General features: G+C 35.8%; 1 protein-coding gene across 9 annotated transcripts in view; it reads left to right on the top strand.

Annotated features, from left to right (window-relative positions):
* LOC6038817 (arginine-glutamic acid dipeptide repeats protein) overlaps window positions 1-14002 on the top strand; it is a 112254-nt gene that overhangs the window by 7808 nt on the left and 90444 nt on the right. The gene's annotated exons all lie outside the window — the stretch shown is intronic.

The raw sequence follows: 14002 nt of genomic DNA on the forward strand, positions 1-14002 counted from the left end.
CTGAGCATCCTAATCGAAACCCCTTTTTGCGCTTGGCGGTGTGGTATCCGTTGCAGTCAGGATTGATCCCGGTTTGCTCCCCCTCACCGTCCGGAATGTTTGTACCCGGAGTCGAAAATCTACCTAGGTGAGCAGATTCCGGAGTTTTGGGTTGTGGGTGTTTGTGGGTTGTGAACAGAAGTTGGAAAAAGTAGGGGAGAACTGTCCTCTATGGGTATACCAAAAAATGTTTAATTTAAATAATCAAAATGATATTACCAAACGGACTATGTTACTTCATAGTTTCTAGAAAGATGTTAAATGATTTTGAACTATAAATAAACAGTAAAAAAATCATGGTTAAATTACATATAAAAAGGGTACATCTTTTATGTCAGATAAAAGTTTAATTTTACCTCTAATAATGTGTAAATTAACATCTGGCAGACGCTAGGAAAAAAATTCTTCAATCCCAAAAAATAGGCAAACAGGCGATAGTTATATCTAGGCTACTAAGTCCGAGCCCCAACCCGCACGGCCAACTCGTCGCTGTGAAAATAATACGATCAAAGCCAATGTAGCTATAACTGTAAATAATATACTGTATATATAAGTTATTCGTAGATATAACTATCGCCGGTTTGATATTTTTTGGGATTACAGATATTTTTTCCTAGCGTCTGCCCGATGTAAATTTACACATTATTAGATATAAAATTAAAACTTTTTCTGACATAAACGATGTACCCCATTTTAGATGTAATTTTACCGCGTTTTTTTACTGTGTAAAATAAAATGTACGGCTAGGAGATAATTTTAAAGTGTATTCTTATAATTGTGTGTGTATTTTTACTCTAAAAAAGTGTTAAAAAATATATTCCAGAGAAAATGATTTCAAAAGTGTTTTCGGAATTGCAAAAGACAAAAAGTTGTCTGCAACTCGTTGTTAAACTCGATTTTATTAAGCACTCGTTGTGTGTTATGTTTAAAAATTGGTTCTCAAGATGCAAAATTTTGATTTATTGAAAATTGTTTCTATATGATTTTTAATTTAGTGGTAGAGGGAGTAATATGCAACCCCTAAGGTAAACTGTGATTTCTAAACTTATTTATTCCTCGTCTAAAAAACTATTATTCTTCGTCATCCATGTGAAAAAGTCTTTTGCAATTCCGTCGTGAAACTACTTACTTTTCCTGTCATTCTTGAACGACGAAATAGCCTTCTTTTCTGTACCAAAAATAACAGAATCGAATAGCAACACTTTTCAAAATAAATGCTGAAAAGTTCTACTTTTCAGCACTCAAATTGGTGCTGAAAAGTTGAACTTTTCAGCACTTGTTTCGAAAAGTAACACTTTTCAACATTTTTTGATTTAAACGATTTATTGACAAAAGACATGACAATTTGACATAAAATTTCACTCAGTGTGTGTTTTTTGGAATTGCAAAAAATGTTGTATGGAACTCGTTGCAAAACATGATTTTTTCAGCACTCTTCGTATTTATCCAACTCGGTGAACCTCGTAAGTCCAATAAACGAAATTGTCAGTTTTTGCGTTTTTGGTGTTTTTGAAACCGCCTTGAGTCAGGGGTATCAAAAACACCCAAAAAGCAAAAAATAAAAATTTGGTTTATTGGTCCTTTTTTTAAAAAAAAACTCCAGAAATGAACAAAACAAAGCATTTTTGAATTTAATAGTTGGTTAATTGATCGAAAACCGATCAAAAATATGGGAAAACAAATTACGTCATGATTCGAATTCCCGGACGCTTCGAAACCCGGACACCTCGTCTTGTTTTATCAATTATTTGAATATAAATTCGCATTATGAATGTCAACACTGTGTTATTTGATGAATTCTAACATCAACTTTTTTTTAAAGTTCGTTTGTACGCTGTAGTTAATGCCAAAACAATAATATAAAATAAAATTATAAGTTTACCAAAAATGTGAAACATTTCACTGAAATATTTCTTAGACGTCCGATGCACCGGGAAGGCAAAGCAGAAATTTATGGTTTTGTTTTTGTTAAATTCTAGCAAACTTTTATTTAAAATATCGATTGTTTTGACGTTAACAGCTAATTTGAAACCTAAATAATGAAATTCACTAACATTTCCATCCAAATTTGTGCGGTTCATAAGAAAATCGAGTGCCCGGAATTCGAAGCAAAAGTGTCCGGATTTCGAATCAGCTTTTATCAGTGTCCGGGATTCGAAGAACAACAAGACATTTAATTTCAAATTCTGATAAAAAATGTTAGAAAAGACATACTTTACATGCATTTTTTTAAAACTGACTGTTGGTACTACATAATGATGATATTTCTACATTTCCAACTTGTTACATGTTTTTTTTGCGAGCTATAACCAAAATGATATGCTACTAAATGTCCGGATTCCGAATCATGACGTTACATTTCATTCTCGAACGAAGAAACGGTCAACTTTTCTCTACCAAAATAACATATAACAATAAGTAATACTTTTCGATACAAGGACTGAAAAGTAATACATGAGCGGCCGTGGCTTACTGGTCACGGTGTTCGCTTTGTAAGCGAATGGTCCTGGGTTCGATTCCCATCTGCTCCCAACGAGAAAGTAGAGGAAATATAAATCTTGAAACTCTGAACATGAACGAAAAATCAAAGTCACTCGAGTCGGGGTTCGATCCCCCGTCCTTTGGATTGGTAAGCAAAAATGCTAACCACTATGCCTTCGCGACTTGGTGAGCTATGACTGGAATTAGAAATACTGTTACTATCAACTATATACGCGCTGGGTCCTTGTCCATTTGACAAGGGTTCGGAAGTTCTAAATAACGTTTAAATCCGATTGGTCCAAACGTTCTTTAGGGCGGGGCTTGTCGATAAAGCTGAAGTACCTCGCGCTCGGCTAGCCAGCGTAGAAATGGGTCACCGAAGCTCGGCAGAGCTAACACCTTCCAAATGCCTATGCGAGTTATTTGCATGTATAGAATGTAGATCTAAAAATACATGGAAACAACTTAATTTGTAAGAAGCGACCGCGTGGTCCCATTTGGTTGGTTACACACACACACACACACAAGGACTGAAAAGTAATACATTGAAATGGGTGCTAAAACGTTGAACTTTTCAGCACAAGTATCGAAAAGAAATACTTTTCAATATTGTTTTGATTTGAACGGTGAATTGACCAAACACTTGGACATTTGACTTAAAATATCATTCAAAGGGTGTTTTCGGTATTGCAAAACAAACAAAGTTGTATGCAATTTGTTGCAAAAAACTCTTGTCGTATTTAAATGTACGACGCATGCTGAAAATATCCTCTTTTTGCCACTATTTGTATTAACTACTATTTTAGTCCAATGGAAAAGCCATCTTCTCTAAAAGTGAAAAGCTCAGGGTCGGAAAATAAATCGAACCAGAACACAGTCAGCATCAGACGACGACGACATCGTCGATACATCGTCTGTATGTATGTGTGTGTGTACGTGTGCAAGTTGAGAGTGAATTGCTTTGACATTGCGGTGGATTTCTCGTGTATATCTTCATCGAGATTTGAAGCAGCATCAACGGTTTCCCCTTTTTTTTTCTTCGTTTTTTTCTCCAAAGACGAAATCTACGCGAGGATGATCCATCGCTTTGCGAGGGGAGTGGAAAACCTCGGAAAAACTGCCTCCCTGCGACGAGGGTTTCGTGTGTACACACAAAGCGAATCACGCAAATTTATTCATAGACATATCGGATGAACGATCGATCGGATCCTCTCAGGAAGGGGAGGAACCATTGATGGCAATATTTTTCTGCATTTTTATTTCGTTCGCTGCTCGAGATTTGTGAACATCATGTTCAAATAGTGTCAGGACTGTTTAATTTTCAGAGCAGGATTTGAAAATTTTGTATAAGTGTTTCATTTTTTTTGTATTATTTCAGTTAAATTTCAATTTAGGTACATTTTCTCGCAATGAAAAGTAATCTTCTAATTCGTTTAAAACATCCCAATCCATCAACAATCCATAATCCGTCCCTGATCCGATCCGGCTTGTGGCGGCCAAAGATCGCTCTCTCCTTCGTCGAAACATTTATCCCTCAAGCTTGCGGGGCCTTTTAAGGGGGGGGGGGGGGCAACCGAAGGCCAAAGCAGCACCAGAGATTGCTGCTCCTGTTTTGGCATCATGATGGCACACACATACACTCACTCACAGTGGGGCGGAGGCACACACACACACAGACAGACAGACAAATCTGCCACTGTTTGCCGGTGCTGTCGTTGGATTGTACACACCAGAGAATCAATATGTCAAACGGATGATTGAGTACAGAATTGGACAAAATGTTTGTTTGTATATCTTAATGAACTGACGATGGGAAATGTTTCCATTTTTCATCAATTATTTGTGTGTCGGGCCAGGGGCGGTATTGGGGTGGCTGGGGTGTGAGGATTGTGGGAGGTCGACCTGGGTCGATACGCTTTCCACCCATCCGTGCTTGAGTTTGGGGTCGTCGTCGGTGGGGTTGATTTGCATGAAGACGGTGACGACGTGAGTGGCATTCAAACGACAGAGAGAGAGAGAGATGTTTTGAAACTCGAAATTTATCTGTGCGAGGGAGCCCTACGTGATTTTTTGTTCGTTTGTTGTGGTAGAATGAAGATTGTTCTCGTGTGAAATGGTACAATATTTTTTTTAATTGTTTTTCCGCTCTCACTTTCACTTTCAATGATGAACGTAGAAAATCACGATTTTTCTAATCAAGCAAGTCTAGCATTTTGAAGAATTTTTTTTGAGAGCAGAAAATTCCGAGACATTAACATTTTTCACAAAATTTAAACTCTGAAGCTGTATCTCAGCGAGCTGTCCAATCAACATAGCAGTTTATGCAACTAATGGTTGCAAAAAGAAGATTTTTTCAGCACGAGTCGTGTATTTATCCAAAGACCGAGTTAGATAAATACGATGAATTCTGAAAAAAATCAAGTTTTGCATCGAGTTTCATACAACATTTTTTGCAATTCCGAAAACACATTTTGAATGGAATTTCAAGCCAAATATCCATGTATTTAGTCAATCCTCCGTTAAACATGTTGAATAGTATTACTTTTTGAAACAGGTTCTAAAAAGTGTTTTAAAAAGTGTTTCTTTGAATCCTTTTATTTTTGGTAGAGAAATGTAGGCTGTTGCATCGTTCTAAAATGACAGAAAAAGAAACTTAAATTCAAAACGGAATTGCAAAACAGTACTTTCAAAAACAAAAAAAAAATGTAGCGAAACATTTTCATGTTTCATATTGCAAATTTCAACCTAAAATGACTTTAGCTCAATATCGGTACCCCCACCCCCTTCAAAGTTGGCCCGAACAATCAGGGGGCAAAAAAATATGTTGCATTTTAAAACACTTTTTACCGATATATTTTACAATCTATTTTATTTTTTTAATCCCTGATTCTTTGTGAAAAATGTTTGAGAGGCAAAAAATTTAAATTTAGCCCACTACAACCCAACCCCGCCTTAAGACGGGCTTCGATTTAAAAATTCGCCAAAAATCCATTTTTCAACCAATTTTTGATCTTTAAAAAGAATTGGAAAGAAGAACTCTTAAAATTTTAGGAAAATAAATGTTGTTTTTTAAGAGGTCAACTTTGGCTGTGTTTTTACTAACATATCCTATATTTTAAGTAATTTTTCTTATGCTCCACACTATGCCTCTTTGCTCATTTTTACAATTTAAATGATTATGGTGCCATTTTATACCAGAAAATGTAAAAAAAAACATGCAAGAAAATTAAAAAGTGACTGTAAAAACATGAAAAAATAGATAGACAAAATGTAATGATAGGAGGTGGTAGATTTGGCCAAATACTACCAAAACATACATAAACTGAACAAGATAAATGCAAATTAAAATACTAAAAATGAAACAAAAATCATAAAACAAGAGAAGTACAGTTTTTCGTAGAACAAAAGTTGCTCAAAATGACCACCTGAACACGGGAAAAATAAAAAAAAAATCGAAAAAATATGGGCAGTAGAGGGTTAAGAGTTGCATTGGCAATAACTGAAAAATTTAACCTGTAAATGATCGTTTCTCGAATGCAATGCACAAATGTATTTTAGGATAATATTTCAATCGATTATTGCTGTAAAATAATTGTTGTTTTTGTGAAAATCAGATACTTGTATTACTTTTACAAATATTAAAGGGCCGTTGCAAATAATGTTTAAAATTGGTGGATTCTCACTTGAGATGCTAATAATTCTTAAGGTGAAACGGATAGCCTACTTCAACTCAAGTTTTTAGAAGCACTTTTATGGGAAATAACGTTATTAAAAAATCTTTTTTGTGTTGCAGGCGAATTTATCGAGTTCATGGCTGATTTTAGGCAACAAAGAGTTTGGTAGAAACGAAAGTTCTTAAAAAAAAATTATTCAGGTATTTTCGCTTCTACCAAACTCCCTGTCTACTAAATTTCAAGGAAACAGCATATTGTCCACTGTCATGATGCTCCTTTCTCGATCCCCGGCTTTGATGCTAACTGATTCTAACTACAAATAAAAAGGAAAAAAAATGATGACAAAAGGTCGATGCGGATGGAGAGAAAATCTAGCTCGGTATCCCTTCTCAAAGACTGGTAGATCTCACAAAGACATGAAAGAGACAGATCGTAGGAAGATCAAAAGAAGAACAGAAAATCAGATGAGAAATAGTCAATGCGGATGGAGAGAAAATTGAGATTGCTAGAAAATGCGCTGAAATTAGGGCGTCCAATTTTCCCGGGTTTTGAATTTCCCGGGAAACGGGATAAATATTTTGGAAATCCCGGGAATTCCCGGGATCCCGGGAAATTTTTAAAACAGTATTAAAATCTATGTTTTCATTATATTTGCATGTTTTTCAAGCTTAAAATCATAGAATTAGCTCAATACTATTCAATGGTGGTAATCTACACTTCAACCTTAAAAAGGATAGCAGTTTTTAGAAAGCTTGAAAGATTTTTTTTTGTTCTTTGTTGAGCTTTGGTTTCTTATTTTGTATCTTATCCAATGTGATTCAAATTAAATAAGTCTCTTATAAATACATTTTTTTACTTGTCATGACTAGAAAAGCCTCTTTTTAAATTCAAAAAAAAAAAAATACAACAAATAAAATTATATCAGTTAAATTTCGGATATGTTTAGACATGCATGTTGTATATAAAAAATATTAATCAAGTTGGCTTAAGGTCATTACCGCCAACTAGGGGAAAATCGGGACTACAGTCTAATTAGGTACAGGAGATTTTAGAGCAGTTTATTTGGAGATCGGTGTACTAATTGTTTTGCTCTGTTCCTATTTTAACCAAAATCAATCAAAATAATTGAAACATCATGTTTTAGTCAGCTGTGAAACAGCTGTTTTAGTCATTGTTTTAGCTGTCTGAATTCGATACATTTGTCTTGATTTGCCAAAAATGTTTCATGAAAAATAATTTAAAATGATTTTATTTATTAAATTTAAAATCATAAATATAGTCTTTCCAAAAATATATAAAATTTGATAAAAAATATTTAGATCGCTAGGCAATTTACGGATCGGTATTTTGTTTTACAAGTTTGCATAATAATTCAAATTAATGATGATACCTTGTTTGGATAGGTCCTTAAAGACAAAAGAGTGATAGAAAAGCTATCAATAGATTATCTCTGCACCAAAAATATCCGAGAGTATAGCGGTCGTCACTATAGCTTGTGAGATCTCTTCTTGTGTCTCGTGATTCCCAGCGATGCCATTCTCTCTCTATCACTCCTTCCCTTTTCCTCGACTATGCGCTCTCACCGCTGAGTCTCTCAATCTCTCCGAAAACTGCAATGAGAGAACGCGAGATGGCGATTAGGAGCCGACCACGCATGACGCCCCTTCAAACTGCGTTTGCAAAATTGGTTTTGTGGCGGCTTTTGTGGTTAAACGCTTTTGCGGTAGGATGATCGTGGAAGCGGGAATGGGAGAGAAAAGGAAAATGTCAATCGCGAGTGGGTAAACACGAAAACGTGTTCGGCTATGTTTGGCGCTGAGAGTTTCAATGAAGAGAGAAGAGCAGTTGTATTTGAGGCATGAATATTCAGGCGAGATAATTGTAGTTGCTGAGAGCTGATATTTTGATATTTTAACAACCCTGAGTCCTTTAAACATATGAAAACATAAAAGCTTGTAGGAACTTTAAAAAAAAAACCTGGATATATGCTTAATATACATTTTTTTATCGTTGTTCATCTATTTCAACAACAAAACCAAAATTTCCAGAGAATTTTTTTATATTTTTTCCAATTTCGGGAATTCCCGGGACAAAATACAAAAAATCCCGGGATTCGGGAATTCCCGGTTTTGGAAAAATCCCGGGAATTTTGTCCCGGGAATTCCCGGGATGGACGCACTAGCTGAAATTCATAAATACGAGAAAGTCAATGCAGATGGAGAGCAAATTGGATTCTCCTCTCTTTTTCAAATATTATTTAAGTTTGATTGATTCTTACGAATGAATTAAATTAACATTTGAAAAAAAAAAAAAAACTCAAAATTTGTTTTATTAAAACTTAAAAAAAACAAATTTCTTACAAGTTTAACTTTTATCAAGTCGCGGGTTCAGATTTCATCAAGTCCAACTTGGGGTTGAACCACCGTCTAATATCAAATGTATGCTGCCCACGTGCCGTATCGACCGTTTAGCAAAGGGAACACACCTTGCGCGAGGGCAACCCAGCGAACAGCAGCGATCTCGAATGATAACGCCGTTATCTATGAAATGTCAATTAGCTCGTTCCCATTGTGTTTATAACGCTCATCGTCGGATCCTGCCTGGCCGATTGGCAGTCAGAGTTGTGTGTCAGTTGGTTTGTTTGGAGTGAGCACTTTAATTAGGTATAACATGATTACGTACCCCGCGCCTCCTCCCCCCTCCCCCTCCTTTGATTGCTGAGGTGGTGAGGTGTAATTCGGGGGAAACGGAATAGATAAATCGGTAATTAGAGCCCGGTTATTTCGGCGCTTTGGCCATGCCAATCACGTGCCGCGGCGAGTATGATTCGATCAAATCGAGAATCCACTCTCGCAATACATCGACGAGGGCAAATTTCACGGAACGTTTGTTTGTGGAGTTGCGCGCGGATTAGCGCCCGTTTTGCAGGTTCGGTTCCGGTTGCCGTTTTTCCGCAAACAGACACACACACACACAGACCGGAGCCAATCTGTGCGGCTGCACATCATCGTCGGCCGGAAAATTACCCGGCGAAAATCGCTTTTCCGCAATATCAAGTATTGAGGGTGGTGCACAAACATGGCCCAGATGGTGATAAATTGTGCCATAGACAAATGAACGTTGAATTTCCACTTTGTGATTTTTTTTATTGTTACGAATTTTCTTGTACAGTTGGTATGCACCGTTGGGTAATCCCAGAAACTGGAATGCTCTAATCACAACGTTACAATCACCTCTCTCTAATGTTTGTTTGACAGACCATGGAGTAGTGAAATGGTTTCGGTCAATATGTCCCTATCCAATCAGAGATAGCATCGCAATGATCAACTCAACAACTCGTTCAAACTCACTTTATCGTGTCTTCGCAGAGACCCTTCTTTGCACAGCTCAAAACCTCTCTCGCGTCAGAAGAGGGTGAGCCCGAAGTTCAGCCAACCATTTTCATGCGTTTGATCCGGTGCCGGGGTGCCGATGACGAGGGTTGTTTCGGTGAAGAGTGTTACGGCCAGATTGTAATCTTATCGAGAATGTTCCCCTCTCACTCCGCCGGATGCGTGTGTGTTTAGTGTTGGCACTTTCCGGGTACGCGTAACCACCGTCACGATTCGGCTGATATCCTCGGGGGGTGCAGCGGCGAATGATAAACACCCCCCGAAAACTGGCTAGTCATACAAAACCATTAACCATCATCATCCGGGTACACACTTCCGGTTGCCGGAATGGAACCGGACATGGGAAATCTGGGGGTGCGGTTTTTTTTTCTCTCGGCGGGATGTTGTTCAAACTCACCTCGTTTTAGGATAGTCCAACGCAACGTTTTCACAGACAAGAAGTTGTGACTAGTTACAAAACGGTGATTGCAAACGGATCTGGGGTGACTCTTCAGTCTGTCCAAAAACCTTCCAACACCAAGCGAACTTACTTGGAGACTTGGAGGAAGAAATTCCCTTGTCCAATTAAAAAAGTGGAGTATCAACACTTTCCGTCTTTCAAATAACATGTTCCTTTTTGCTCTCCTCACGGTGTATTTTTTTTGAGACCTCAAAGTTAAAAAATTCGTTATGTCTGATATTTGGCACCGTGAAAGAAGGGCTCTTTCCCGAGATTTTGCGGGCTATACCGAAATATTTCGTCGGGGGGTCTAGAGAAACTTTTTTTGAAGATCATTTTAAAGATTTTATGGAATATTTGTTTAAAAAATCCCAGACAATCGATGCATTCATGTTGATATCAATCAAATTTCTTATGAATATGCCTTGGAGACTCTAACCAACTATATTTGACCAATATTTGGCATCCAATAAAAAAAATCGTACCAAATTTACCAGATTTCTAGCATTCTTTGAATTACTCCAAAATCCAAGCTGGAAACCCCGATACGATCGAAAATAAATCTTTTCTTTTTACAATTTGTCATGAAAATACAGCAGAGCAGTTCTCTCAGATTTCGGTCATTCCATTTTTTTTGTATTTTTTAATCCGACTGAAACTTTTTTGGTGCCTTCGGTATGCCCAAAGAAGCCATTTCGCATCATTAAATTCTCCATATAATTTTCCATACAAATTTGAAGGCTGTCCATACAAAAATGTTTTATGAAAATTCAAAAATCTGTATCTTTTGAAGAAATTTTTTGATCTATTTGGTGTCTTCGGCAAAGTTGTAGGTATGGATATGGACTACACTGAAAAAATGATATTGATCCTTGCACTGTAACTTGGATTTGGCCCGCACTTTTCTCTCGCACTTTTGACAATAAAATTTCTGAAAACTAGGCAACCAGCAGTTGTTTCTTTACATTTCCAGTCGCAGTTTCCACTAAACTGGACATTCGCACTTTAAAATTGCGATTGACAGGTGAGCAACATCGGCTCGCTTTGATATTTTTTTTGAGAAAATTAAAATTTCCCAAGCCAGTTTGACAAGTCGCAATAGTGCGATCGATGGCAATAATTTAGTGCGAAGTCCAAGTTAGTGAGAATTGCGCAATACACGGTAACATTTTTTTTTAGTGATTTTTTATTCAACTTTTTGTCACTAAAACTTGATTTGCAAAAAAACACTATTTTTATTTTTTTTTTATTTTTTGATATGTTTCAGAGGACATCAAATGCCAACTTTTCAGAAATTTCAAGGCAAAAAATCTTTGACCGAGTTATGATTTTTTTTAATCAATACTGATTTTTTTCAAAAAATCGAAATATTGCTCGTAAAAATTTTTCAACTTCAGTTTTCGATGTAGAATCAAATTTGCAATCTAAAAGTACTTCAGTGAAATTTTGATAAAGTGCACCGTTTTCAAGTTAAATCCATTTTTAGGTGACTTTTTTGAAAATAGTCGCAGTTTTTCATTTTTTAAAATTAGTGCACATGTTTGCCCACTTTTAAAAAAATATTTTTGAAAAGCTGAGAAAATTCTCTATATTTTGCTTTTCTGAACATTGTTGATACGACCCTTAGTTGCTGAGATTTTGCCATGCAAGTGTTTAAAAACAGGAAAATTGATGTTTTCCAAGTCTCACCCTAACAGCCCACTATTTTCTAATGTCGATATCACAGCAACCAATGCACTATGGGGTTTCAGGCGGCCATAAATCGAAAAACCGACATACTCTAATTATTTTTTTGGTATTTTTTTTCGAAAATAAACATTCTAACTAAGAAAAATCCGGAGTTTGAAAGTTGTAGGTTCAATATTCACTGAATTGCAGACCTTCAAAGGCGAAAATGGTAAGAAAAACATGTTTTTGACAAAAATGATTATTTTCATAGTTGTACTGTGTAGCTGTTTATGTATTTTTCCTGCATCAATATAAATATTCAGAAAGGTAATTGATTCAACTTTTCAATAACATTTTACAAAACACACTTTTATAGGCTAAAAATAATAAAAATCAAAAAGATGGATTTTTATTCAAAATTTAGTTTTTTCGACTTTGTTAATGGAGTACTTTTTTGTGTGCATTTGTGCGATCTGAAAATTTTGCAGCTTAAAATTTGAACCATGTCCTAACTTGTCTCCAAATTTCAAAGTGCACTTATGTGCACTTTTGAGTTATGCCATTTTGAACATTTTGATTCATGCAAGAAAATTAATGATTTCGCGTATACGCTTGGTTAAAATCACATTATTTACCTGCGGAGGCAGAAATGACGTACCTGCTATGTATGTTTTGAAATTGATTTGATATTCATGACTTTGTTGGTACCGTAAACTGGGGTGACTTTGATAGCCCGGGGTGACTTTGATAGGTTTTTCAAATGCCCGTCAAATTAATATTAAAACATTTTTGAGAATTTTGAGTATGTAAGCATTAAGGGAAAGCTTATTATCGAACATATATGCAAAAATGTGACTGTTACATTGGATGTATCAAAAATAGTGGCCAAATCAAATTTCTATCAATGTCACCCCGGGCTATCAAAGTCACCCCAGTTTACGGTACTTAGGTACGTTTAATAAAATTAGAAATTCCTATTCTAAGTATTTTACAGAAACGATGCGTCGAATATTCATATCAGTTCGTTGTTGTGTTCTTTTGAAAGTATGGATAATAATACCGTAATGTCCCTGTACGATATAACGAAGCACTATTCTGAAAACGTGAGAACTGCTTTCGAGTATATTTGTAAGAATTACAACATTGCAGAACCATCACATGATCAACTCAGGAAAAACCCACAGAGGAAAAACTACGCATGCTGTTCTGTAGCTTCAAAACGAGGTATACAAAAGCCCATAGAAGAAGTTCATATTTTAAGTAATCTAAAGACAATCGGTTACATAGTGATTTTGATTTAGAAGAATTTATCGTGGAAAACGTGAATTTTGCAAGTGGATCAACCAAAAACGTGGACGAGAATCCATACAATGTTCCATAAAATAAACCGTCTAAAATTCTAAAACACCGTAAAAATCAAATTTTAATTGGAGGGGATTGGGGGGCGGGGGGGGGGATGTCTTCAAAGAGAGGTGGATTTAAACGCAAGAAAAAGAGGAGGGAGATTGAACGTAAATCAGAAACTTTAACATAGCATAAACCGCCATTCCGTGCATCAAATAGACAGAGCAAGAATATTAAAATTCACCACATTAATGCATGTGGTCTCAAATATATGAAAAAATCGAAAATTAAACTTTTTTTTTGGAAAAATATCAAAATTCATTTGTTTTCATTATACTAAGTACAAACAACACAAAAAAGTCACAAAAAAGTAAAAAAATATTTTTGGCCGCTCGCTTATATGGAAATACCCCATAGTGCAATGGTCCGATTTACAATGTTAAAATATGAAACATTCGTGAAATTTTCCGATCTTTTCGAAAAAAATATTTTAAAAATTTTTAAGCCAAGACAAACATTTCAAAAGGGCGTAATATTGAATTTTTGGCCCTTTTAAAATGTTAGTCTTGATTTAAAATTTTTGAAAGTATTTTTTTCGAAAAGATCGGAATTTCATATTTTAACATTGTAAATCGGACTATTAGTTGCTGAGATATCGACATTAGAAAATGGTGGGTTGTTTGGGTGAGACTTAGAAAACATCAATTTTCCTGTTTTTAAACACTTGCATGGCAATATCTCATCAACCAAGGGTCGTATCAACAAAGTTCGAAAAAGCAAAATACAGAGAATTTTCTCAGCTTTCCAAAAAAAAAAATTTTTTTTTCAAGTGTAAGCAAACATGTGCACTTATTTAAAAAAATGAAAAACTGCGATTATTTTCAAAAAAAGTCACCTAAAAATGGATTTAACTTGAAAACGGTGCACTTTCTCAAAATTTCACTAGAGTACTTTTTGAGTGCAAA

Source organism: Culex quinquefasciatus, chromosome 3 (assembly GCF_015732765.1).
Source record: "Culex quinquefasciatus strain JHB chromosome 3, VPISU_Cqui_1.0_pri_paternal, whole genome shotgun sequence".
NCBI classification, from domain to species: Eukaryota; Metazoa; Arthropoda; class Insecta; order Diptera; family Culicidae; genus Culex; species Culex quinquefasciatus.